At 38.8% G+C, this 26326-nt stretch overlaps 2 pseudogenes; both read left to right on the top strand.

Moving 5' to 3' along the window:
- The first annotated feature begins 17324 nt into the window (after window positions 1-17324).
- Window positions 17325-18241, top strand: LOC109702954 (olfactory receptor 1M1-like; annotated as a pseudogene).
- A 3762-nt stretch (window positions 18242-22003) lies between these two features.
- LOC109702956 (large ribosomal subunit protein eL21-like) lies at window positions 22004-22539 on the top strand (annotated as a pseudogene).
- Window positions 22540-26326: the final 3787 nt, after the last annotated feature.

Below are 26326 nucleotides of genomic sequence, written 5' to 3' on the forward strand. Positions count from 1 at the left end.
GAAGTGTGGCCAACACCTACAGATCACTTAACAGATGAAACATGAGAGTCTGATATGAACAGTAAATGAGTCAGAGCAGGCAAAGATTATAAAACCTGAAGAATCTCAGATCTCGTTACATCGCCAGCATCTCCTGTCCTCACTCACTCTACCCAGTGCTGCAGGTAAGTGTGGGTTCTATGACTCTCTTGTCTTCCCAGCAGCCCTTGCTCACACCCGCATAGATGAATTTCAAGGGCCCCTCCCCTCAGTAGGAATTACAGGACCTCTGCCTTCCTTACTATGCTCATATTGAGGGAACTTGGGGAAAGCAGAGGTTCTGGCATTTTCTGTTTAAACTTGAAGAATCAGTGTTGGGTTTGGAAGAGACCATACAGAGGAAGAATTCGAAGTACCTCATTTTACAGGGGATTAGAAGCAGGCAGGAGTATGGGTGATTTGCCTCCAATCACAAACCACATGTTAGGCAGAACTGGGTGAGAGGTTGTGCACCACTAACTTGGCGGGGAGAAGACTTTTTGCAGGAGGAATCAGCTGTTCTCCAAAAGTAGCAATCTTGGGAGTCCCAACTGGCAGCCCTCCCAGCACCAGAACAGAACATGCAGCCTGCTTCAGGTCCGCTGCTAGGAGCATGGAGGGCATAACCACGGAGTCAGCTGCCTCCTTGTCTGCATCCTCTTGCCTCCCTCCCAGCGATGCTCCATTCTCTTCTCTTTTCCAGGGTCCCTTTCTTCTTTAACCAAGATGAATCTCCTCCAAAAGCAGCCCGCTCCTGTGGGTATCAGAAAGGCCTGCTGCAAAGGTCGCTGCACTTCTCCCAGCTACTGTAGCCCAGTTGGCCCCAGCTGTGGTGGAGAAGGGGGAAAAGGCAGAAGAGGAAGAGAAAGCAAAGGTGGCAGTGGAGGTGGAGGCAAAGGCGGTGGTAGAGGAGGAGGTGGAGGCAATGGTGGCGGAGGAGGCGAGGGAGGTTGTGGCACTGGAGAAAGCTGGAGCAGTGGAGGCCGCAGAGGAGGCGATGGCAGCTTTGAAGATCACAATGGTGGAGGCCGTGGATGCGGCGGCGGAGGAGGAGGCGGCGGAGGAGGAGGCGGAGGCGGCGGAGGAGGCGGCGGAGGAGGCGGCGGAGGCGGCGGCGGAGGCGGCGGAGGAGGAGGCGGCAGAAACAACCAATGTGGCTGACACTCAGTGATTCCAGCTGTGGGAGCAGCTGCCCTTGTGGAGGAGTCTTCTGGGGAAGCTGAACATGCTGAAAAGGAAGCAGGAAAAGCAACTTTAGGGGTGGCTAGGACTTTTGTGGGGTGGGTGGGGTCAGATACTCTAGTGGTCCAGCTGGGGTTGGGGGTAGTGACACTGATGTTAATTCTCAAAAATACACTTAAAGATGGTTCTAGACTTGTGATGGTTTATTTCCTAGTAAGTTCAATATAAGTTGAAAATATTTTGAGTTGAAAATGTATTGAAGAAGGTGTCCAGTCTGTAATTGGGCAAGTGACATGAAGGAACAGACAATTCTCAAAACAACTACAAATGTCCAGAAAAGTATATGAATAGTGATCACCATCCTTAGACATCAGGGAAAGGCAAATCAACACTACATAGGAGTGGAGAACCACTGAGATTGATCTCATCCCAGTCATAATGGTTATCCTGCAGAACAAAAAGTAACAAATCTTGGTGAGAATGTGGAGAAAGGAGCACTTATACACTACTGATGGGAATGTGAATTAGTACACCACTATGCAATTACTCAAAAAACTAAAAATCTAAATACCATGTGATCCTGCTTTTCCACTTCTGGGCTTATATATGAGTGAATGTAAATCAACAAAAAATAGAGAGACTGACACACCTATGTTCATTGCAGACCAATTCGCAGTAGCTAAACTTGGAAATCAGCCTAGGTATCCATCAACAGATGAATGGATAAAGAAAATATATATAGCCACTATTAATTATTTTTCAGCCATAAAGAAGAATGAAAGTTTATCATTTGCAGGAAAATGTATGGAACTGGGACTTACGTTAAGTGAGATTGGTCAGACACAGAAAGACAAGTATCATATATTTTCTCTCATATGTGAAAATAAATGAATTTTTTAATGACCCGAAAATAGAACATAGGCTGTTAGGAAAGGAGAAGATAAGTAGGGGATGGAGAGAAAGGGAAGGGCAAGGAATGGCAATTGGGAGAACGAAGATAATGATAGCATGTTATATGCATGAACGGAAATGTCACAGTGAAACCCATTAATTTGCATAATCAGTATGATTGCATCATTGTAATGAAAGTAAGAAATACATTGCTTACACGTAGCCTGCCAACAATCCCAGCATAGCCTAGACCATCTTAAACATACTCAAAACTTACATTATTCTACAACTGAACAAGATCATTCAACAAAAATCCAATTTTGATAAAGTGTTGCTTCTTGTGAAATTTATTGAATAGAGTACACCAGGTGTTCCCACTCATAATCATATGGCTGACTGTGAACTGTGGCACACTACCATGGCACAGCATCATGAGAGACAATAATAACAATATATCACTAGCCCAGGAAAAGATCAACATTCCAAGTGTGGTTTCTACAGAATGCTTTCGCTTTCACATCATTGTAAAGTCAAAACTTGTAAGTCAAACACTGGGCGTAGCACAGTAGTACAGCACTTGCCTAGCATGCATGAGGCCCTGGGTTCCATCCTCAGCACTGCAGCCATAAAAAAAAAATCGTAAGTCGAGGACCATCTGTATTAACACAAAACAGAACAACCATTCCCAGTCCCAGGAAATATGACAATAAACAAAAAGTTTATTTGGCTAAAATGAACCAAATAATTACCAAGGATGAGAAATATATCAAAGCTAAAACTCAGGATAAGATGAGGGAGGCAAACGGAGAAGTATTTAAACTGAAGGTTGCTGAGGGCCTGTCTTTTAGGGAGACTCCTGAGCTTACAGCTAAATCTATTCAAGAAGGAAATATTTCTGTGCAAGAGATGGAGATGGTGAGCCATAAAGAGTGATTTCCACATACAGAGTAAGGAATAGTGGCATTCAAGTACATTTTAGAAGAGATAGAAGATAGATAGATAGAAATATAGATACAGATACAGATACAGATATAGATATAGATATTCCCTTCATGGTTCCTGATTTTAGAACAAAATCCTACAGGCATAGTAAACCCAACATCTACTCAATTTTGAACAACCAACAGTTAACATGTCACAGTTTCTGTAGATCAGGCAGCTGAGAATGACTTTAGTGGGTGTCTCTGGCCCAAAGTATCACATAAAATAGCTGCAGTGAAGGTCTCGAGTGGGGCTGTAGTCAACACAAGGCCTTTTTTAAAAGCATTTTCATCAGCATATATTATTGTGACATTCCCATACACGCTTACAATGTACCTTGGTTAGATTTATCCCCACCATCATTCCCCCTCATCTCCTTACTCCCTATGTAAGAGGATTACAACAGGTTTCATTGTTCTATTTTCATACATGTATATAACGTACATCAAACATATTCACCCTCCACAACCTCTCAGTTCATTCTCCACTGCTTGTAAGTACCTACCACTTAAAAGGACCTGTTTTACCTTCCTCTCCTTCATTTTTAAGTCTATTTCACTGTTCAAAGGGTTTTGACATGGTATTTCACCAGTGAAAATATTGTTCTTTCATTAGATCTACTTCCTCTATTACTCCACCTTACCCTTTCCCCCACTTTTCTCTTATTCAACAGCTTTCAGTGCATTTTGTTTTCTGTGTTTTCCTAAACAGATGCAATGTATTTGAACATTATTCACTCTCTATCATTTTCTTTCCCTTTCCTTCCTTCCCCCCTAGTCACTTCAAACAGTTCTGCCATTGCAAACATATGTAAATCTGTTTGATTGATCTTTTGGATCTGTCTTCCACATATGAGAGAAAACACGTGACCTTTGTCTTTCTGAACCTGGCTTATTTCACTTAACATGTTGATTTCCAATCCATCCCTTTGCCTGCAAATGACATCACTTCATTCTTCGTATGGTTGTATAAAATTCCATTTTATGTATGTACATATATATCACATTTTCTTAATTCAACCATAAGGTTTTGGTTCTGGACTGCTTCTATAGCTTAGAATGGAACAGTGCTTAGCATGAATAGTGAGTGCTGCAATAAACATAGGTGTGCAAGTGTCTTTGTTGTGTCATGACTTACATTGCCTCAAATATATTCCAGGAGTGCTAATGCTGGATCATATGGTAGTTTTTTGAGTAACCTCGAAATGGTCTTTCTAACTGGTGTGAAGTGAAATCTTAATGTAGGTTTTTGGTTTTTGGTTTTTGGTTATTTGACGGTCTGGGGTTTGACCTCAGGGCCTCCACCCTGAGTCACTCCACCAGTCCTTTTTTTTCTGATGGGGTTTTTTATTCAAGATAGGGTCTCACAAACTATTTGCCTAAGCTGGCTTTGAGCTGTGATCCTCCTGACCTCTGCCTCCTGAGTAGCTAGTATTACAGGCATGAGCCACCAGCACCCAGCTCTTAATGTAGTTTTGATTGGTGTTTCCTTTACAACCAAGGACTCAACCTGAGTGTTATTTAGGCCAGGGGATCTGTCCCCAGCTACACTCTGAGCAAATCTCAGTTTTTCATTTATGGAAGACAGCATTTCTTGGTCATTTGGTTAAAAGAGGAGAAAAGACCAAGAAGAAAAAGGGAACAAAAAGAGAAAGAAGAGAAGAGAAACAGGAGTTAAAATGAAAATGAGGTAGAGGAGGAGGAAAGAACAGTAAAGAAAAGAAAAAGGAGGAGGACGAAAAGAAGAGAAGGGAAGAAGTAAGGAAGGAAGAGTGTAGGCAGAAATTGAATGAGAAGTAGATGAGACCACAATGAGTAGGGAAAGGAGGATGAAGAAAAAGAGGAAGAAAGAAGAATGAGCACCAGAAATGGGGAGAATAAAAAAGGAGGAGGAGGAGGAGAATAAGAGCAAAGACAAACAGGGGGAAGGGGAATTTAAAGACAAGAAAGAAAAGAGAAGAATGGAAGAGGGGGAAAGAGAGAGTAGAGGAAAAACAAAAGGAGTAACTGAGGAGGAGGAAACAAAGTAAAGGCCACAGTTTTATAATCTGACAACAGACACATTCCATCACATTTTCTATATTCTATAATTTGTTAGAAGTCCACACTCAAAGAAAGGAATGACACAGTAATTCCAAAAAGTATTTGGCCATCTAAGAAGCTGCCCACCTTTCAACATTCGCCTGGCTGGCAACTTTCCAGAAGATCCCACCCTCAGTGTCACAAGAGGGTGAGGACATGCTCAAAGCTGGACCTTGGTGCTAGTTGTTACATGCCCATTGAGACCTGACTCTGGGTTGCTGCAGTTCCAAGTGGAGACCCATGAGGACAACACGAACATGAGGCTTGGAGATCACAGTCCGCTCAAGTTCTTTGCATGGAAGTTTACAGAGTGTATGTCTGCAACAGGCAAGGACATTTTGCTTAATTCTCATTCCTTACAGCATATGGCTCAGATTTTTTCACCACCCAAGAGTCACAAGCATTCTTATGTCTTCCCACTATAGGGTGGGAAAGGTTTTGATCCCTTTCCTACACATCCTAAAAGGTCAGGTACCCTGATATACCAAAAGACAAGTTTACAAGAGAAACACAGAGCAAATTTATATGATCATAAGCTCATGGCACAAGAGCCTTCAGGATGAAGAGACCCAGGGTGAGCTAATTGTTTCCATGCTTTTACTCAAAGAAGCAAGGAACCAGGCAGAAATAAGACAGAGCAAAAAGGGGATGATGTAAAGCTAATAGAACTAGGGGACAAAACTGAGTCAGGTTGGTCCCTTCAGAATCTTTTTGACTTCTCTCTGTAGCATTGCTCCTGGGTACAAGGCATGATGCCCTTTGCAATACAAGGTTGTGACCTACTATAACACAAGGTAGATCAGAGATTTACTTTATGGCCAGCTCTGGAGAAAAATAACTATCTGTGAACTGCTTTGCAGAAGAAAAATTCTGCCTGCTTTGGTGGAAAGCAGTAGATAGAGGAGGGAGGGAGAGGAAAAGAAAAGGGGAGAGAGAAAGAGGGAGGGGAAGAGGGAGAGGGAGGAAAAACTGTGATCATAATTTAAAATTAAATACCGGAAACCACTTACCAGAGTAGATCAAGGTCAAGTTGGATCATCAAAGGACAAGGTCGAATAAAATGTCTATTCATCCAAAGGGTGGGGACCAGTGCAGGATTTGGAGAAAGGGGCCATGATGGGGGAGAGAGACACTACTAATAGAATAAGTAATATTTACATAATTCAAGTTTCCCTTAACATATATTCATTGAATAATTAAATCAAGGGAAAGAAAACAGGCGATTAAAACTTTCAACTAGCCAATCAATAACATAGGGGCACAGCACTAATTAGAAGCATGGGAAGAAGAAGAAGGCAAGGAAATCCCACTCCTCAAAAGAGCAACAATTCAATAGAGGATTTAGTGGGAAATGAAGAAAACAAATACCCAGTTCCTGACACCAACAGAATGGTGATAAATATCACCAATGAGCTCAATGACATCCACAAAAAATCTCTCAAAGAGGAACTCACGGATGAGCTGTTCGAGACACTCATGGAGAAGCTACAAGAGACAGTTAAACAAAATGTACAGAATGAAGTCAATCAATATCAAGACTCCACAAATAAAAAACTTGAGAAGACACAGAAACAGCTAAATGAAACAAAAGAGACTATAAAAAAGAGATACATGAAATAAAGAAGACAACACAAGATATGAAAGAGGAGTCAAACAAACATATGGAAAACCTCAGAAAAAAGAATCAAACTGAAATCCTGGAAATAAAAAGTCCCTTTAGTCAAATAAAAAATACAGTGGAGGGCCACTCCAGCAGACTAGAACAAGTGGAAAACAGAATCTCAGAGCTCAAAGATAAAATAGATATTAAAGAAAAACAGAATAACTCTTAGGCAAAAGACTGAAGAGCTGTGAAATGAGTATGCAAGAACTCAGCAACTCTATCAAAACACCAAACCTGAGAATCATGGGCATTGGAGAAGGAGAAGAAGTGCAAGACGAAGGGATACATAATATATGCAACAAAATAATAGCAGAAGATTTCCCAAATCTCAAGAAATAGTTGCCCCTTCAGGTACAGGAAGCCTCTGGAACACCAAACAGACTTGACCAAAGTAGAACTTTTTTGTGACACATTATTGTTAAAATAACTAGCACAGAGAACAGAGAAACAATATTGAAGGCTATAAGAGAGAAAAAACAAATAACATATAAAGGTAAATCCATCAAAATAACAGCATATTTCTCAATAGAAACCTTGAAAGCAAGAAAGACATGGAGTAAGGTATTTTGAGCACTGAAAGAAAACAATTTCAGTCCTAGGATACTCTGGCCAGCAAAACTATCATTCAAAATTGATGAAGAAATAAAAGTTTTCCATGACAAACAGAAACTAAAATAATATGTGACCACCAGATTCTACAAGGAATTCTACACACAGAAGATGAGAACAAACAAAACAATGAAGTATGGGAAGTATTAAACCACAGGAGAAGAAAAAGACAAGTATTTAGAGAGTAGCATTGAATCACCTGCACACACTCAAACCCTTAAACAACAAAAACAACTAAATGGCATAAATCACCACATACTTATCAATATACCACTGAATGTTAATGGACTAAACTCCCCCATTAAGAGATACCATTTGGCAAACTGTATTAAAAAGGAAGATCCAAGAAATGACCCAAACATTATATGCACATATGAATAAAAGATATAAAAAAAGAGAGAGAGAGAGGCAGAGGGAGATTATGTGCACAAAGAAGAGAAGGCAGAGATTAGAGTGATGCAGACACAAGCCAAGCATCACTGGTGGCCTCTAGAAGCTGGAAGAAGCAAGGACAGATTATTTCCTAGAATCCCTATTCCAGATGGTTCTGACAACATCTGGATTTCAGCCCAACGAAACTGACATTAAACTTCTGGTACCCATTACTATGAGAAAATAAACTTCCATTATTTAAAAAAAAAGGAAGATCCAATAATCTGTTGTTTACAAGAGACCCACCTTGTTGACAGAAATAAACACTGGCTTAGAGTGAAAGCTTGGAAGAAGATTTACCAAGCTAATGACCCCTGAAAACAGGCAGGAGTAGCAATACTTACATCAGACAAAGTGGACTTCAAACTTACATTTCTCAAAGAGATAAAGAAGGTCACTTCATATTAATCAAAGGAGCAATATGTCAAGAGGAAATAACAATTATTAACTTATATGCACCCAATGACAGTGAACCCAACTTCATTAAACATACACTAAAGGATTTAAAATCACATATAAACTCCAACACTGTGGTAGTGGGAGACTTTAATACACCCCTATCACCAATAGATAGGTCATCCAGACAAAAAATCAACAAAGAAATTCTAGAACTATATGATACCACAGATCATTTAGACCTACCAGACATCTACAGAATATTCCACCTCGCAACAGCATAACATTCTCAGCAGCCCACGGAACTTTCTCCAAAATAGATGATATCTTAGGGCACAAAGCAAGTCTCCACAAATACAAGAAAATTGAAATAACCCCTTGCATACTAACTGATCACAGTGCAATAAAACTAGAACTCAACAACAAAGCAACAGCAGAAAACACGCAAACAATTGGAGGTTGAACAACACATTACTCAAAGATCAGTGGTTCATAGAAAAAACAAGGGAGGAAATCAAAAATTCCTAGAATTTAATGAAAATGAAAACACAATATATCAAAACCTATGGGGCACAGTGAAGGCAGTCCTAAGAGGAGAGTTTATAACCATGAGTGCATATAATAAAAGCACAAAAAGATTTCCAATAAATGACCTAATTCTGCATCTCAAACTCCTAGAAAAACAAGAACAAGTTAAACCCAAAACAAGCAGAAGGAGATAAATAATAAAAATAAGGTCTGAAATCATTGAAATAGAGATTTTTTCAAAAGCCTATAAAAAATCAATGAAACAAAAAGCTCATTCCTTGAAAAAATAAACGAGATTGACAAAACCCTGACAAATCTGACAAAATGAGGAAGGAAAAGACCCAAATTAGTAAAATCGGAAAGGGAAGATAACAGCAAATACCAAAGGAATTGAAATCATCAGGGACTACTTGGAGAACCCATATTCAAATAAATTGGAAAATCTTGAAGAAATGGACAAATTTTAGATACATATGGTCATCCAAAACTGAACCAAGAGATATTAATCACATAAACAGATCTATAACATGCAATGAAATTGAAGCAGCAATAATCTCCCAAAAAAAAAAAAAAGTCCAGTATCGATGCAGTCTCTGCTGAATTCTATCAGACCTTTAAAGAACTAATACCAACACTCCTTAAACTATTCCATGAAATAGAAAAGGAAGGAAAACTGCCTAACTCAATTTATAAAGCCAGTGTTGCACTCATTCCAAAATTAGACAAAGATACATCCAGAAAGGAGAACTACAGGCCAATCTCCTTAATGAATATAGATGCAAAAATCCTCAATAAAATAAAGGCAAATTGAATTCACCAACATATCAAAAAGATCATACACCATGACCAACCCGGCCTCATACCAGGGATGCAGGGATGGTTTAGCATAAACAAATCATGAAATGTTATGCAACACAGTAACAGAAGCAAAGACAAAACCACTTGATCATCTCAGTCAATACAAGAAAAGCTTTCAATAAGATTCAAAACCATTTCATGATAAAATCTCTGATGAAACTAGGAATAGAAGGAATGTACCTCAACATAATAAAGGCTATGTATATGACAAAACTATAGCCAACATCATAATTAATGGAGGAAAACTGAAACCATTTTCCCTAAAGTCAGGAACTAGACAAGGGTGCACAATCTCCCCACTCCTATTCAACATAGTCTTGGAATTGATAGCCAGAGCAATAAGGCAAGAAGGAGAAATAAAAGGAATACAAATAGGTAAAGAAGTAGTCAAACCATCCCTATTCACACATGACATGATGTTATATCTGAAAGACCCCAAAAAAACTCCTAAACACCATAAACAGATTCAGCAAAGTAGCAGAACACAAAATCAACTTGCAAAAATTGGTAGTCTTTGTATACAACAATGAACAGAGTAAAAAAGAACATAGGAAAATAATTCCATTTACCATAGTCTCAAAAAAATCAAATACCTAGGAATAAATTTAACAAAGGATGTGAACAGAACTTTCACTTTTTAGTCCAAATGACTAAAAAATACATGAAAAATGCTCACTCTCCCTAGCTATAAAGGTAGTGCAAATGAAAACCACACTAAGATTCCATCTCGTTCCTGTTAGAATAGCTATCATCAAGAAATTGAAATTGATAAATTAAGATGCTAAACACTATCAATTATAAAAATAATATGTGCTTACTGGTTAATTAAAGCATGTTTAACTTTGTGTCTTGTTCAGGAGAAAGAAAAAACACTGCATAGTTGAAGATTTTGTAGAAAAAAATGTAGAGATAAATATGCATGTGAAAAAATAGAAATACGATTTATAGCCTCAGATTCAACAAAGAGGAAAAAACCTTCATTAGTCCTGAAGAACACAGAAAAGGAATTTGAAAAAATGAATAGTAAGAGAAGACTTCAATTACAGGGTAGAAATAAATTCAAATATACCAGAATCACTCTAAAAGTTAATTAGATAGATCTCATTTACTAAAAGATCAGACATCCATTTCATTTATAAGGAAGCAACAAGTAAAACTACAGCTCAAAAGGCACAGACAAAACCATCCGGAAATTCAAAAATAAAAATGAGGAAAAATAAGACAGTCTAGAAATGAAAAAGAAAAGAGTAGCAGGAATGTTAATAGCATTTAATGGATTTAAGAGCAAACAAATGGAATTTAAAATGAGAAGCATTATTTGGGATAAAAATAAAACTCTTTGATGAAATAAAGAATAAAAAAAAAGAATACCAACAACAACAAATGTTGGTGAGGATGTGGGGACAAAGGAACCCTCATACACTGCTGGTGGGAATACAAGCTAGGACAACCACTCTGGAAAACAATATGGAGGCTTCTTTAAAAACTAAACATAGATCTGCCATACAATCTAGCAATACCACTCCTAAGAATATACCCAAAATAATGTGAGTCAGGTTACTTAAATAACGCCCATGTTAATGGCAGCACTGTTCACAATAGCTAAACTATGGAAACAGCCAAGATGCCCCACTACTGACGAATGGATTAAGAAAATGTGGTATTTATACACAATGGAATTTTACTCAACCACAAAGAAGAATGAAATTTTGTCATTCACAAGTAAATGGATGGAACTGGAGAACATCATCTTATGTAAAGTTAATCAGGCTCAGAAGAACAAAAGCCACGTGTTCTCCCTCATATGCAGATTATAGACCTACAACAAATGCAGTGATATTATGAAACACAGGTGACAAGGAAAACAAAATCTTGAATGTGTTTGGTGTTTTAACTGTACAGGAATGAATCTAGAAATCTTAAACTGGCTGGGGCCACCATGGAGAGGGGAACTGGGAAGGGTGAGGAGGATTGGAGAGGGGAACTGGGAAGGGTGAGGAGGATTGGTAGAGATAAATCAATTGGCGTTTTAATACATATATGCATGGGAACAACACAAAGAATCTTTCTTTGTAACTATCTTCATCTGAAACTAGCAAAAACGGCATGTTTCTCTAATTATGTTTTATGTCTTCTCTTCTACACAGTTGGAGAACAGGAGGGCAAACAGGTTCTTCCCAGGAGGTGGGGAAATTTAGCACCAGTGGGAGGGGAGAGGTGGCAGGGAAAGGGGTAGGACGATTAATATAGTGCAAATAATGTATATACATGTGTTTAAGTACAGAAATGATACCTGCTGAAACTATTCTAGAAATTAGGGGAGTGGGATAAAAGAGAGCAGTGGATGGGGTGAATTCAAGTATGATATATTTCATACATTGCAATAACCTTTGTAAATGCTACAATGTACCCCTACCCCACATGACAATAATAATTTTTTAAAAACATATTCATTGAAGACCTATGATCCCAAAATAACGTGGGCCTAGGAATCCTTTAGTCTCCCTTATTCTAAGGAGACATAGCCTCTGACCCCCCAGGGCATGTCTGTTCCTGTGGATATGTGTACTGAGTCCTATATATACTGCTTTCCTCTTTATACAAACCTACTGAAGGAAGGCATCAAAAACTGGCCTAATTAACTCCATTTTGTTCCTTTTTTTACTTTTTTTCATCTTATTTTTCCTCCTGAGTTTCTCCCTCTGGCAGTCACATGATATTCCAAAGTATTAGGTAAAAGACTTTATGACAAGGACCTTACTCATTATAAACAACTCCTCTGTAAACAATTACAGCAACTTCTTTGGAACCCCTTACAAAACAAGAACTAAAATAATAACCTGTCCACACAATAACAGGGATTGCTTAATTACTCATACCTTTTCCCTCTGCTCCAGTTCTTCCTGTATTTAAACCTGAAACTGAAGTCAGTACCTTGAAGATGGGCTGAAATGCTTACTTGTCCTGTTCCTGTGTGTGCTACATTGATCAGTCTCTCTCTGACCTTCATCATTGCTCTATTGTTTATTTGTCCTATTGAGACAAGTGGAGAGATCGATTGTATGGCCTGTGGCACAGGACTCTAATGACTGTACAACAAAGCTTAAGTTATAAATATGGCACATCAGTAATTTAACACTAACATCCAATAATAATATAGAACAATTGCCACAACATATATAACAGAAGTTAATCAAAACTATGAATCATTTATTTCTGAAATTTCCCAATAAAATTCCTTCACTGTTGGGAACTAAAGTGTCAGAAATCAAAACAGCGTTAATCAGGGACATTGCACATGGATTAATTTCTAAATAAGCAGGCTAAACTCCCTGAGCTCCTAAAGAGACCATTCTCACATTATAAAACCATCAGTATAATTCATATGTAAGTTATAGAAAATAATTAAACACAGTTTTTTAAGAGAAACTGGGTAGAGTAATGAAAGTGGCCCTTTTCATTTTAAACAGGTGTGCTGAGATATCATATACAGATGTATCAACAATCACACATTTAAAGTGCACAATTCAGTGCTTTTTAATATATTCACAGATCAGCTGTGTAATGGTCCACAGATTTCATGTTAAAACATTCTCATTATCCCAAAAAAGTAACCCCAAGTTACTTTTTTGTAACTTGGGGTCAATTGCTCTTCGTTTCATTTGAACTCCCTATCTTCAAACCCTATGCAACTGCAAATCTATATTCTGTCCTTACTGATTGGCTGATTCTAGACAATTAGTACAAATGGACTCTGCACTCTTTGGTGTCTGACTTCTTTCACTGAAAATACATTCCCAAGATTCATCTACAATGTAGCATGTGTCAGGGCTGCATTACTTTTCACAGCCAAATAATATTCCTTTGTATGTGTGGACCATATTGCATTCATGGACATTTCAAGGTTTTCCCTCTGGCTATTAAAAAGAAGACCATTAGGAACAGTTTACATGATTTTTGTGCAATTGAAGTGATATTTTCTATATTTTCAGCTTTTAATTTTACATTTATTTTTATTTAACACATAGTAACTGCACTTATTTCTTCAGCATTTAAGAAGAATGATTAAGAAGCATTTAAGAAGCATTTAAAGAATGACATTTAAATACATGTATAAATTGTGTCAAGGGTATGATCAGGGTAATTAAAATATATATCACTGAAAACTTTTTATCATTTCTTTATATTAGTAATATTCAAAAATCCTTTCTGCTAAGTATTTTAAAATATTTCATGAATTTTTTCAACTACACATATCCTACCTAGTGATAGAATTTTAGAGGGTATTTCTCTTATATAACTGCACCTCCATTACTGTTAACCATCCTTTCCTCACACCCTCTTACTCACACCCTTCCTAGGAGGAGCTCAACACTACTCTAGTCTCTCTGCCTCTTTGAGAATAATGTGTTAGCTTCCACAAATAAGTGAAAACACTCAGATTTCCCTTCTGTACATGACATTTGCTTAAAATACTGTCTGCCACTCCACCCATGTCCCACAAACTAGAAAACTTCCTGGTTTTATGGCTCAACAATATTCCATTATATATAGACCATATTTTCTTTATCCATTCACAGGATTGTATTTTCGTATAAAGTGGTTAGGGAAGACCTCACTGAGAAGATGACATTTGATTAAGGACCTTAAATGCTTGGAGAAGGAAGCCATAGCGACAGCCATAGGGGCATCCAGAGCAAAGGCTCTGAGAGGCATGTTCAAATGTTCAAGGAATTACTCTGAGACAAAACATGGAATGGTTTGAGGAGAGCTAAATACAATGAGTTTTCTTATCAGTCTCAAGAAATAGGAGCAGTCTCCAGAAATGACTAAGGCCTGTTTGCAGAAGTTCACAGCCTACAGGAGCGAGAGGAAGCACTGAGAGTCATAGATCCCAGTCAGAACTGGAAATGGTGAGAAGCAAGGTGGGGATGTGACTCTTGGGTACCAGCTCTGTTGGTGAGTCACCACAATGAAATGAAGCAATCTCAGCATTAGAAAAGCAAATTGCTGGTGCCAAGGACTGGAACTACACCTGGGGAGTTGGAGTCCTGCCACTCCACCCACGATCCTCCAATCTCTTACAGCAGATAGGCCTGATGTTAAAATTCATGTGATGTGTCATTCTGAGTGAGGTTAGCCTGGCCCAAAAGACCAAAAATCATATGTTCTCTCTCATATGTGGACTTTAGATCAAGGGCAAACACAACAAGGGGATTGGACTTTGAGCGCATGATAAAAGCGAGAGCACACAAGGGAAGGGTGAGGATAGGTAAGACACCTAAAAAACTAGATAGCGTTTGTTGCCCCTAACGCAGAAAAACTAAAGCAGATACCTTAAAAGCAACTGAGGCCAATAGGAAAACGGGACCAGGAACTAGAGAAAAGGTTAGATCAAAACGAATTAACCTAGAAGGCAACAGACACGCACAGGAAATCAATGTGAGTCAACTCCCTGTATAGCTATCCTTATCTCAACTAGTAAAAACCCTTGTTCCTTCCTATTATTGCTTATACTCTCTCTTCAACAAAATTAGAGATAAGGACAAAATAGTTTATGCTGGGTATTGAGGGGGTGGGGGGGAGAGGAAGGGGGCGGAGTGGGTGGTAAGGGAGGGGGTGGGGGCAGGGGGAGAAATGACCCAAGCCTTGTATGCACATATGAATAATAAAACAATAAAATAAAAAAAATTCATGTGATGTGAAATAAGATGGACATGGACAGAAAAATGGAGGATGTTCTCACTTACATGTGGAAAACTAAAATGTCAGTCTTCAAAAGAAAAGAAGAGACTTATTTAGAAGCTGGGAGGAAGGAGGAGGCAAAATGAGGGATACTGAATAGCATGCATCAAAAAAGCAGTTAAACAGGAGTAATGAGCTAAAGTGTACTATGGCATGTTGAGAACCACAATTACCTATTATATGTTTTGCCAAGAACTAGGAGGTAGAAGTTTGAAGGCTCCAAATACACAAAGAACAATGAAGCAATGAGTCAATATTTCTTCTTTGATGAGGAGGACGATGGATTTCCCCCACCCCTAGGCATGTCTTTGTTAGTTTCTCTTGTACATGGGACAGCTGTCTTTCCCCTCTGAAATCCAAACAGGTTAGACCAGAAAGGGCTGTTTGCAAGCTATTTCTCTTCAGAGTAGTGGGTGTTTCCTTCCAATCGCTAGTCCCCTGCCTGCCATCTTCAGCTCCCCTGATGTTTTTACCCTCAGTGCAGCCTGTGTGTCTCCTCTAGTCATGGTATGACAAATGGTTCCCTTCTGGCTGTGCTGGCTCTTGGTTCCTGGTGGCTCCTTGATCATATGGATCCTACCTCCTGGAAGCTCCTGGCCCACAGCAGCTCTGAGTCACAGCTTGCATTCTCTAAGTCATTTTGTATCTGTGAATCTGAATCCAAACCTAAGTAGTTTCCTGTAGCCACACTGATTACCAAGCTGGTGACTTGTTAGTGAGTGGTGTACGTGGCCTTTGAGATATAAAATTGTGAGCTCTTCTGTTCTCCCCAGGGGAGAGGTGTGTCTGTAAGACCTCTCCTAAGAAGCCATAGTGGAGTGAGGCACGAAGTACAAGGGCCAGTTCTCAGGCATCTGTTGCACAGGATGCTGACCTCCCATCTTAAACTTTATTTCTGCAGAGTGCCAGTTATCCAGGTGTGGGAAACTTCAAGGAGGATATACGTTTCTCTTTGGCTTGTAGCTCTAGTGGGGGATTCTCCCCTTTTCTACCATGTGGCTTAGTGCTCGACAGTAGTGTCCTTGCCTTCTTTTACAAATGTAACCTGCAATGTTTCTGGATTACCCAAGCTCTGTCTACTTATTTCTCACTATTGTCCTCCCTTGGTTTACCATACCACTCACCTCTCCTCACCCACAGGAACACACCTGGTATTTTGATTCAGATTCATGGAGTCACGGAAGAATGCTGGGCATCTCTAATCCCAGTCTTTTCTCTCTCCCTGAATCCATATCCTGCCTTGTATGAATAGTACGATGTACAAGGGAATGTAGGTTTGTCCATTGTATGCTGACTTCATTTCCATGTGGTATACTAGAAGTGGTACAGTTAGATCATACAGCATATCTATATTTAGTTCTTGAGGGGCACCCATATTTTCTCCATAGTGGCTACACTTAATTTAGATTCCCACTGACAGTACGTTACACTTCCTTTTTCTACATATCATTGCCAGCATTTAGTTTTTGTTTGGGGAATTTTGGGGGGGGTGGGTTCTTGGTTTTTTCAGTCTTATTGTTCGTTGTTTTGCTTTGTTTTAATAATAGTCATGATAAATATGGTAAGAGGGTATCTCAGTGCAGTTTTGACTTGCATTTCCCTGATGACTAAGTATAGTATTTATCAGCTGTCTAGTATTTCATGTACCTTCTTTACATGCACATTCTCTTAACAATTATGTGTTTGTGACTCAATGTTTTGTTTCTGATTTTTCTACCTAAATACCAACTTCTTTGCTGACATCACTCCTTAGATATCACTTTTTTCTAGATTTGGTTTTCTTATGCTCAAATGTAACCTTAAGCATTTCTTTATGCAAGGTTTCATACATAATCCACTCCCACAATCTTTGTATGAAATGAAAATATTCAAGAGATGTTCTAACACCAATTCTTGAAAGATGTAAGTTACTATTTTTATACTTTCAGAGGATAAGGCACATGGAACTACAGAAAGTGATGAGCACATTTGAATTTATCCTCTTGGGAGTTGCAGAAAACACAGAACATGAGACTCTCCTTGCTTCTCTTCATCTGCATATATATGATCACTGTCTTGGGGAATTTGTTGATCATCATGGCCATCATCTCAGACTTCCAGCTCCACATTCCTGTGTACTTTTTCCTGGTCAACATCTGCTTGGTTGACTTCTGCCTCACCAGCAACACTATCCCAAGATGCTGGTAAACATCCAACTAGGACCAAGTCCATCTATCATCCTTGCTGTCTCACCCAAATGTCCTTTTTCCATTTCTTTGGCCTCATGTACAGTGTCTTAATAGCCATAATGGCTTATGACAGGTTTGTGGCCATTTGTCATGAGCCTATGCCTCTGTGGACTGCTGGGTGGTGGCCCATGGGTGTTTTCCTGCTTCTTCTCCTTTACCCAAATCTGGCTAATGGCACATCCTGTAGCAACAATGAGCTGCCAGCCCTAGTTCTGGGACCTGATCCTTCTTCTCTGACTTACATAGAGATGGACCTATCAGTGAACAAGACCCTTGTGTTCATCATGGTAGGGATGGTAATAGTCATACCCTTCCTACATCCTAGCCACCTATGCTCACAGCCTTGTGGCCATCATGAGGTCCCTTCTGCAAGTCACTGGAAAAAAGCCTTTCCTACCTGTAGCTCCCGCCTCTCTGTGGTAGCTGTCTTCTATGGTGCCACAATTGGGGTCTATGAATGTTCCTCCTCTGTCTGCACTGCTGTAAAGGAGTAAACTTCTTCAGTAATGGACCCATACTGAACCCCTTTACCTACAGACTGAGAACAGAGAACTGATGGGGACCTGAAGAAGGTCATCAACAGAAATATCCTTGACTACCAGGACACTGGAGAATTTCCAAGGATTTGAATGCAGTTGCTGAGGTCTTGGACTAAAGCCTAGAATGGCATGAACTGAGATCAAATCAGAGTGTCACAGAGCATACCAGTACTATTTTATATTTCTATGATTTAGTATATCTACCAATCTTTCCTGAATTCTAAAAGTGAGATTCAGTCACTTCAAACAGCATGAACAATAAACTCATGCATCACTTCCAGAATCAGTACCCAAAGTTAAAGACATTGATTGTGTGTAGTGGCTCATTCAAATAAAATGGGTAAATTTTTCATTGGTTAGCCTGGGTGGGGGTACATTGTAGCATTTACAAAATATCTTACAATACATCAAACATATCATACTTGAATCCTCTCCCTCCACCATTCTCCTTCATGCCCTCTTCCCCGCATTCCTGGAGTAGTTTTAACAGGAATCATATTTCCACTTACGTACATGTGTACACAGTATTTACACTATATTCACTCTCCCACAACCTCTCCCCAACTCCTAGCCCGTCCCACTGGTACCAAGCCCCCCAGGCAGAACCTTTTCTGCCTCCAGGTTCTCCAATTTTGTAAAAGAGAAACAAAATGACATTTTTGCTTATTTAAGATAGCTACACAGGGAGATTCCTTGTGGCACTTCCATGTATATATGTATTATAGCCCAAATTTGTTCATCTCTTCTATTTTTCTTTTCCTACCTTAGTCTCTTTCATATGGTAGTTTCAACAGGTTTAAAGATTCTATATTCATTCTTGTATAAAGAGTACCTCAACCACATTCACCTTCTTTTTTTTAAGATTTCATTTTACCTGAAAGACCAGCTGATTTTATGGCATTGTTGTGCTTGTTGGTTTGTTTTCTTGTCCATATTGTCCCTGAAACTATCTTATTTCTTGAGACTATATACACCATACATGCACCTAATTTTTCTAGGATAAAGCTTGCACATACTGATCTCTATTTTCTTTTTCTATTTTTTCATTGAAATTTGCATATTTTTAAATTTTGTTTTGGCATATGAATACACATGACACATTGGAGGGTCTTTATTTTCTCCACTATAGGACTGATATTTTAGAAAGGAATATCTTTGATGCTTTCCAACTAGAAAAGAATGATCAGCAGATGATATTTGCAGGTTGTAAACATTAGGTCATGTTCTATTCAGTTCATAGCTGTGTAATTATCAGTGAAGACAGTGGTCTAGAACTGGATCCTGATCTGATTAATGTCCATTTAGACATAAGCATTCCTCAGAGTGAACTCTTCTTATGCCACCTCAATTGGCCCCTTCCTAGGCAGGCAGAACCACCACAAAATAATAATAATAATAATAGTAACCCCTCACAGGCTTTGCTCAAATGCTGTCCCTACTCAGAACTCTTACTTCTTGCATCTATTTACCCTTTCCACATTCATTTTAGCATATTCACCTTCTTAACTTCCTTTTTTTTACACTTCCCCTCTCATATGTGACCTCCTCTTAGTGTGACCTATTTTTAATAATATTGCTGAATTTATGTTAGACCTATATTCCACATATGAGAGAAAACATTCTGCTTTAGGCCTTCTGAACCTGGCTAACTTCACTTAAGATGATGTTCTCCAGTTCCATCCATTTACTTGCTAATGACAAAATTTCATTCTTCTTTGTGGATGAATAAAATTCCATTGTATATAAATACCACATTTCTTAATCCATTTGTCAGTAAGGGGGCAACTTGGCTATTTCCAGAGATTAGCTTATTGTGAATAGCGCTGCAATAAACACCATACAGGTGACTTTATTGTAACCTGAATTACATTCCTTTGCGTTTATCCCTAGGGTGGTATTGCTGGATCATATGGCAGTTCTATTTCCCATAGTGGTTGTACTAGCTTACTTTCCCAACAGCAGTGTATGAGAGTTCCTTTTTTCCCTGTATCCTCGCCAACATTTGTTGTTGGTGGTGTTCTTGATGGTAGTAGCTATTCTAACAGGAGTGAGATGAAATCTTAGTGTGGCTTTGATTTGCATTTTCTTTGTGGCCAAGGAGAGTGAACATTTTTTCATGTGTTTTTTTAATTCATTTGGACTTCTTATTTTGAAAAAGTTCTGCTCAGTTCAATTGCCAATTTCTTTATTGGGTCATTGATTTTTTGATAGTTTAGTTTTTTTTCTTTTTTTTGGAAAGGAGTTATCTCTTTTTTTTTATTATTCATATGTACATACAATGTTTGGGTCATTTCTTCCCCCTTCCCACCACCCCCTCCCTTAACCACCCCACCCTCTCCCTCTCCCCCACAACCCCTCACTTCCAGGCAGAAACTATTTTGCCCTTATCTCTAATTTTGTTGAAGAGAGAATATAAGCAATAATAGGAAGGAACAAGGGTTTTTGCTAGTTGAGATAAGGATACCTATACAAGGAGTTGTCTCGCATTGCTTTTCTGTACATGTGTGTTACCTTCTAAATTAATTCTTCTCAAACTAACCTTTTCTCTAGTTCCTGGTCCCCTTCTCCTATTGGCCTCTGTCGCTTTAAAGTATCTGCATTAGTTTCTCTGCATTGAAGGCAACAAATGCTATCTAGTTTTTGGGGTGTCTTACCTATCCTCATACCTCCCTTGTGTGCTCTCGCTTTATCATGTGATCAAAGTCCAATCCCCTTGTTGTGTTTGACCTTGATCTAATGTCCACATATGAGGGAGAACATACGATTTTGGTCTTTTGGGCCAGGCTAACCTCACTCAGAATGATAATATTTCATTCTTCTTCATGGCTGCATAAAATTCCATTGTGCATAAATACCACATTTTCTTAATCCATTCAGCAGAAGTGGGGCATCTTGGCTGTTTTCATAACTTGGCTATTGTGAATAGTGCTGCAATAAACATGGATGTGCAGGTGCCTCTGGAGTAACAGTCTTTTGGGTATATCCCCAAGAGTGGTATTGCTGGATCAAATGGTAGATCAATGTCTAGCTTTTTAAGTAGCCTCCAAATTTTTTTCCAGAGTGGTTGTACTAGTTTACATTCCCACCAGCAGTGTAAAAGCGTTCCTTTTTTCTCTGCATCCTCGCCAACACCTGTTGTTGGTGGTGTTGCTAATGATGGCTATTCTAACAGGGGTGAGGTGGAATCTTAGTGTGGTTTTAATTTGCATTTCCTTTATTGCTAGGGTTAGTGAGCATTTGTTCATGTGTTTTTTGGCCATTTGAATTTCTTCTTTTGAGAAAGTTCTGTTTAATTCACTTGCCCATTTCTTTATTGGTTCATTAATTTTGGGAGAATTTAGTGTTTTTAGTTCCCTATATATTCTGGTTATCAGTCCTTTGTCTGAGGTGTACCTGGCAAATATTTTCTCCCACTCTGTGGGTGGGCTCTTCAGTTTAGAGACCATTTCTTTTGCTGAGCAGAAGCTTTTGGGAGTTTAGCTTTTTAAGCTTCCTAAATATTCTGGTTATCAGTCTCTTGTGTAATACATAGCTGGCAAAGATTTCTCCCATTCTCTAGTGGCCTCTTCAATTAGAGACCATTTCTTTTGTTGTGCAGAAGCTTTTTAATTTCATGTAGTCCCGTTTTTCTATCCTTTCTCTTTGTTACTGAACCATTTGTGTTCTATTTAGGAAGTCATTGCCTATGCCTATTAATTCCAGTATATTCCCTGCTCTTTCCTTCACTAGCTTCAAGGTTTTTGTTTTTGTTTTTGAAAGTTTCAAGGAAAGTCTCATTAAGAACTGTGAGTTAAGCATGCATACAGAAATATTGTTGTCTGCCTTTCAGACAGAACCACCATCTTCGCCAAAATGACAAATACAAAGGAAGAAAGGAAAGGATCCCGATATGTGTTTTCTAGGCCTTTTATGAAACATGGAGTTGTTCCTTTGGCTGCACACATACAAATTTCAAGAAGGATGATATTGTAGATACCAAGGGAATGGGTTATCTTCAAAAGGGAACGCCCCAGAACAAAACTGGAAGAGTCTACAATGTTACCCAGCACGCTGTTGGCATGGTTGTGCACAAACAAGCTAAGGGCAAGACTCTTAGTAAGAGAATTAATGCGTGCATTGAGCATATTAATCACTCTAAGAGCCAAGATAGCTTCCTGAAATGGCCAAAGGAATATGATCAGTAAAAGAAGGAAGCCAAAGAAAAAGGAACCTGGGTTCAACTGAAGCACCAGCCTACTCCAACCAGAGAAACACACTTTGTAAGCATCAATAGAAAGGAGTCTGAGCTTCTGGAACCTAGATACTATGAATTTATGGCATTAAGGATGCAAAAAAAGAGACTCTGGACTGTAAAAAAAAGGGGGGGAGAGCAAGGAGAGAGAGAGTGAGAGAGAGAAAAGAAGGAAGGGAGGAAGATTGCTTTCTGCATAACTCTGCTCACTTCCAGATATTCAGTGGTCAATTCTATCTCACGAAATAGGGACACATCAAGAGTCTGAAATTTTTCACCACCCACCCTACCTCTCAGAGACACATGGAAAGGGGGGCAAAGAAGGCTTTCTGGAGGAATGTTCATTAAGCTAAGTTAGCTTGAAGGGAGGGGGAAGGGATGGATCAGGAGAAAGAACACGAGTGCACATATGCGGAGGCTGGAAAATGTAGTCTCTCTGTCAACACAGTTGATCCTTTCTTCCAATGGGAGCTTACAAATTTCTTTTCTTTTATGATTTTATTAGCATATAATAGTTGTACAGGAGGATACATTGTGATATTTACATATGTATTTAAATATGTCTTAGTTTGATTTACCCCCTCCATCATTCTCCCCTTCTTTTCTTCCCCCCACCCCCTTAGAACAATTTCCACAGGTTTCATTCTTTATTTTCATATATGGATACAAAACACATCCACCATATACAACTTCATTCCCCCTTTCCTTGTATTCACCCCTCCTCCAACTGGTACCCACCTCAGGAAAAGATTGATTTTTTTTCCTCCTCTCTTTCATCTTTTTAATTAAGTGTATATTGATAGTCCAAGGGGAGTTTGTCTTGATACTTCTGGTCTGTATATATTATGCTTTTATCAAATTAACACCCTCTCCTCCATAAATTACTCATTCTCTATCACCATGCTTCCCTAATATTCAACATCTTACTGTACAGTGCAATACAGTAAGATATTGTTTCAATATTTTTCATTCTCTAGCATTTTCTTTCTCTCTCCCACCTCCCATTGCCCCCTCAGATGGACTCACTAATAAGATTTTATTCTCTCTGTCACCATATGTTTCTAGATATACATTTACCTTATAGGCCTATTTTCCAAATATTAGGGAAAACATTCAACCTTTGATTTTTTGAGCTTGGTTTACTGCACTTACCATGAAGTTCTTCAGTTCAATCCATTTACCTGAAAACTACATAATTTCATACTTCTTCATGACTGAATAAAATTCCATTGTGCATATATACCACATTTTCTTAATTCATTTGTTTGTTGTGGGGCATCTAAGTTGCTTCCAAAGTTCTGCTATTATAAATAGTGCTGCAATAAACATGGGTGTGCCATGATAAAGCGAGAGCACACAAGGAAGGTAGGAGGATAGGTAAAACACCCAAAAAACTAAATAACATTTGTTGCCCTCAACGCAGAGAAACTAAAGCAAATACTTTAAAGCAACTGAGGCCAATAGGAGAAGGGGATCAGGAACTAGAGAAAAGGTTAGTTCGAGAAGAATTAACTGAGAAGGTAACACACATGCACAGGAAAGCAATGTGAGTCAACTCCCTGTATAGCTATCCTTATCTCAACCAGCAAAAACCCTTGTTCCTTCCTATTATTGCTTATACTCTCTCTTCAACAAAACTAGAGATAAGGGCAAAATGGTTTCTGCCTGGTAGCGAGGGGTTAGGGAGTTAAAGGAGGGAGGTGGGTAAGGGAGGGGGCAGGGGGAAGGAAGGATAAATGACCGAAACATCGTATGCACATATGAATATAATTTTAAAAATGGGTGTGCAAATGGCTCTATCATATCCTGGAGTACATTTCTTGTGTATATGTCTAGGAGTGGTATCACTGGATCGTATAGTAGTTTTCTTTTTCATTTTTTGAAGGACATCCATATTGCTTTCCACAGCGGTTGCACTAGTTTACTTTCCCACAACAGTGTAGAAGTGTTCCTTCCCCCCACATCCTCATCAGCATTTATTGCTGTGTTGTTGATGACAGCCATTCTGACTGGGGTGAACTGAATCTCAGTGTAGTTTTGATTTGCATTTCCTTTATGGCCAAAGATGTTGAGCATTCTCCATGTTTATTGGCCATTCGTAATTCTTTTGAAAGTTGTGTTTTCAGTTCCTCTGCCCATTTATTCAATGGATTGTTGATTCTCTGAGAGATTAGCTTTTTGAGGAAAGCTTAGAAATTTCTTGATAAAATACTTATAAAAGTGTAGGGAATGGGAGCTGGTGGACTGGCTCAAGTGGTAGAGTGCCCTGAGTTCAAGCACCAATACCATCAAAAAAAAATAAGTATAGGAATTAGAAGTATAGTTCAGTGGCAGTGGATGGAATTAGCACGTGCAAAGCCCTGAGTTCAATATCCATCACTCCACCAAAAAAGTGTAAAGAGTATTTGTTTTAGTCTCTCAAAAGCATAAATTTCACAAAAGCAGGAAACTTATGCTCCTAAAGAAAGGGGATAGAAATTCTGATGCTTTCCAGTTCCTCATTATGGCATGTTACAAACAACCATGCTGACATCAGCTGAATGTGGAGCTGGAAATAGATGTATAGTAGAACAGTTTGCTCACCATAAAGACAGTAAATGCTGAACACAGTGTTGCACACTTACAATACCATCACTCATGACACTGAGGTGGGATGATTGAAAGACTGAGGTCACCCTAGGCTGTATAGTAAAAAAAAGATATAGTAAAGCCTTACCTTAAATTAAGGGCGAGATCATATCAACCAACAGGGCGATATGTTGCATTGCCTTCTAATTACCTATAATCTCAGTTACTTAGAAGTTTCAGGCAGGAGGACTACTTGAAACCAAGTGTTTGGGGGCAGCCTTGGCAGCATAACGAGACCCCAGTTCCTTAAAAAAAATCATTTCATGTCAAAATGCAGTAGCATAATTGGGAAGTGATGAATTTTGATTACTTTTTAATAATCTTTTTCAAATATATGTATTCATAAGTTTATATCATTACATTTTTAGTGGTGCCTATGTTTTTTTTTTTAAAAAAAAAAGTCTCACTCTCAAAATGCCTCACAATCTAAGTTCTCATGATCTGGGATGACCCATTGCCAGCATAAAAATGACCTAACCAAATGCAGTAGGCACTTGATAAACATTTGTCGAATGCATTGATTAGTTAAATATAATACTGTATGCATACTAAAAAGTATCCAGAATTGTCTGGTTTTTTAAGAATGTTAAGGAAGAATTGAGACTTGAGTGTTAATCAGCTCAGGCACCAATAATAAAATATCATACACCAGGTGGGTTGTAAACAACATGAATCTACCTGTCACAACTCAGGAAGCTGAGCAGTTCAAGATCAAGACACCAACAGATTCACTATCTGGTTCCTCATACACAGTACCTTCTCATTGATTCCTTGATGGAGCATAGGAAATGCTGTCATTTAGATGTGAAATGTTGGATGTTCCCTGCAGGGAAATAAGCTGAGTGAGTTTATTTCCTGGTCCTCCATTCAATTGCATTGGCATACCTGTCTGTTCATGTGCCCACATCATCCTGAGTTTGTTACTGTAGCTCTGTAGTATAAAATGGAGCCATGTATTATGAGACCTCCAACATTTCTCTTTTTACTCTTTTGTGCTTCCATATTAATTTAAGGGTTCTTTTTATTATTTCTCTGAAGAATATCATTGGAATTTTTGTGGGACTGTGTTGAATTTACAGATTGCCTTCAGTAATACAGCCATTTTTACAATATTAATTTTGCCAATTGATGAACCTGGGAGATATTGCCATTTTCTACTGTCTTCTTCAATTTCTTCAGAGATTTATGGTTTTCATTGCAGAGATCTTCTTCATCCTGGGTTAGGTCTTCTCCTCTGAATGTTTCGAAGCTGTTGTAAATGGGATTATTCTCCCAATATATTTCTCATCATGTTCATTACTGCTATAAAGAAAAGC

Source organism: Castor canadensis, chromosome 14 (assembly GCF_047511655.1).
Source record: "Castor canadensis chromosome 14, mCasCan1.hap1v2, whole genome shotgun sequence".
NCBI lineage: Eukaryota > Metazoa > Chordata > Mammalia > Rodentia > Castoridae > Castor > Castor canadensis.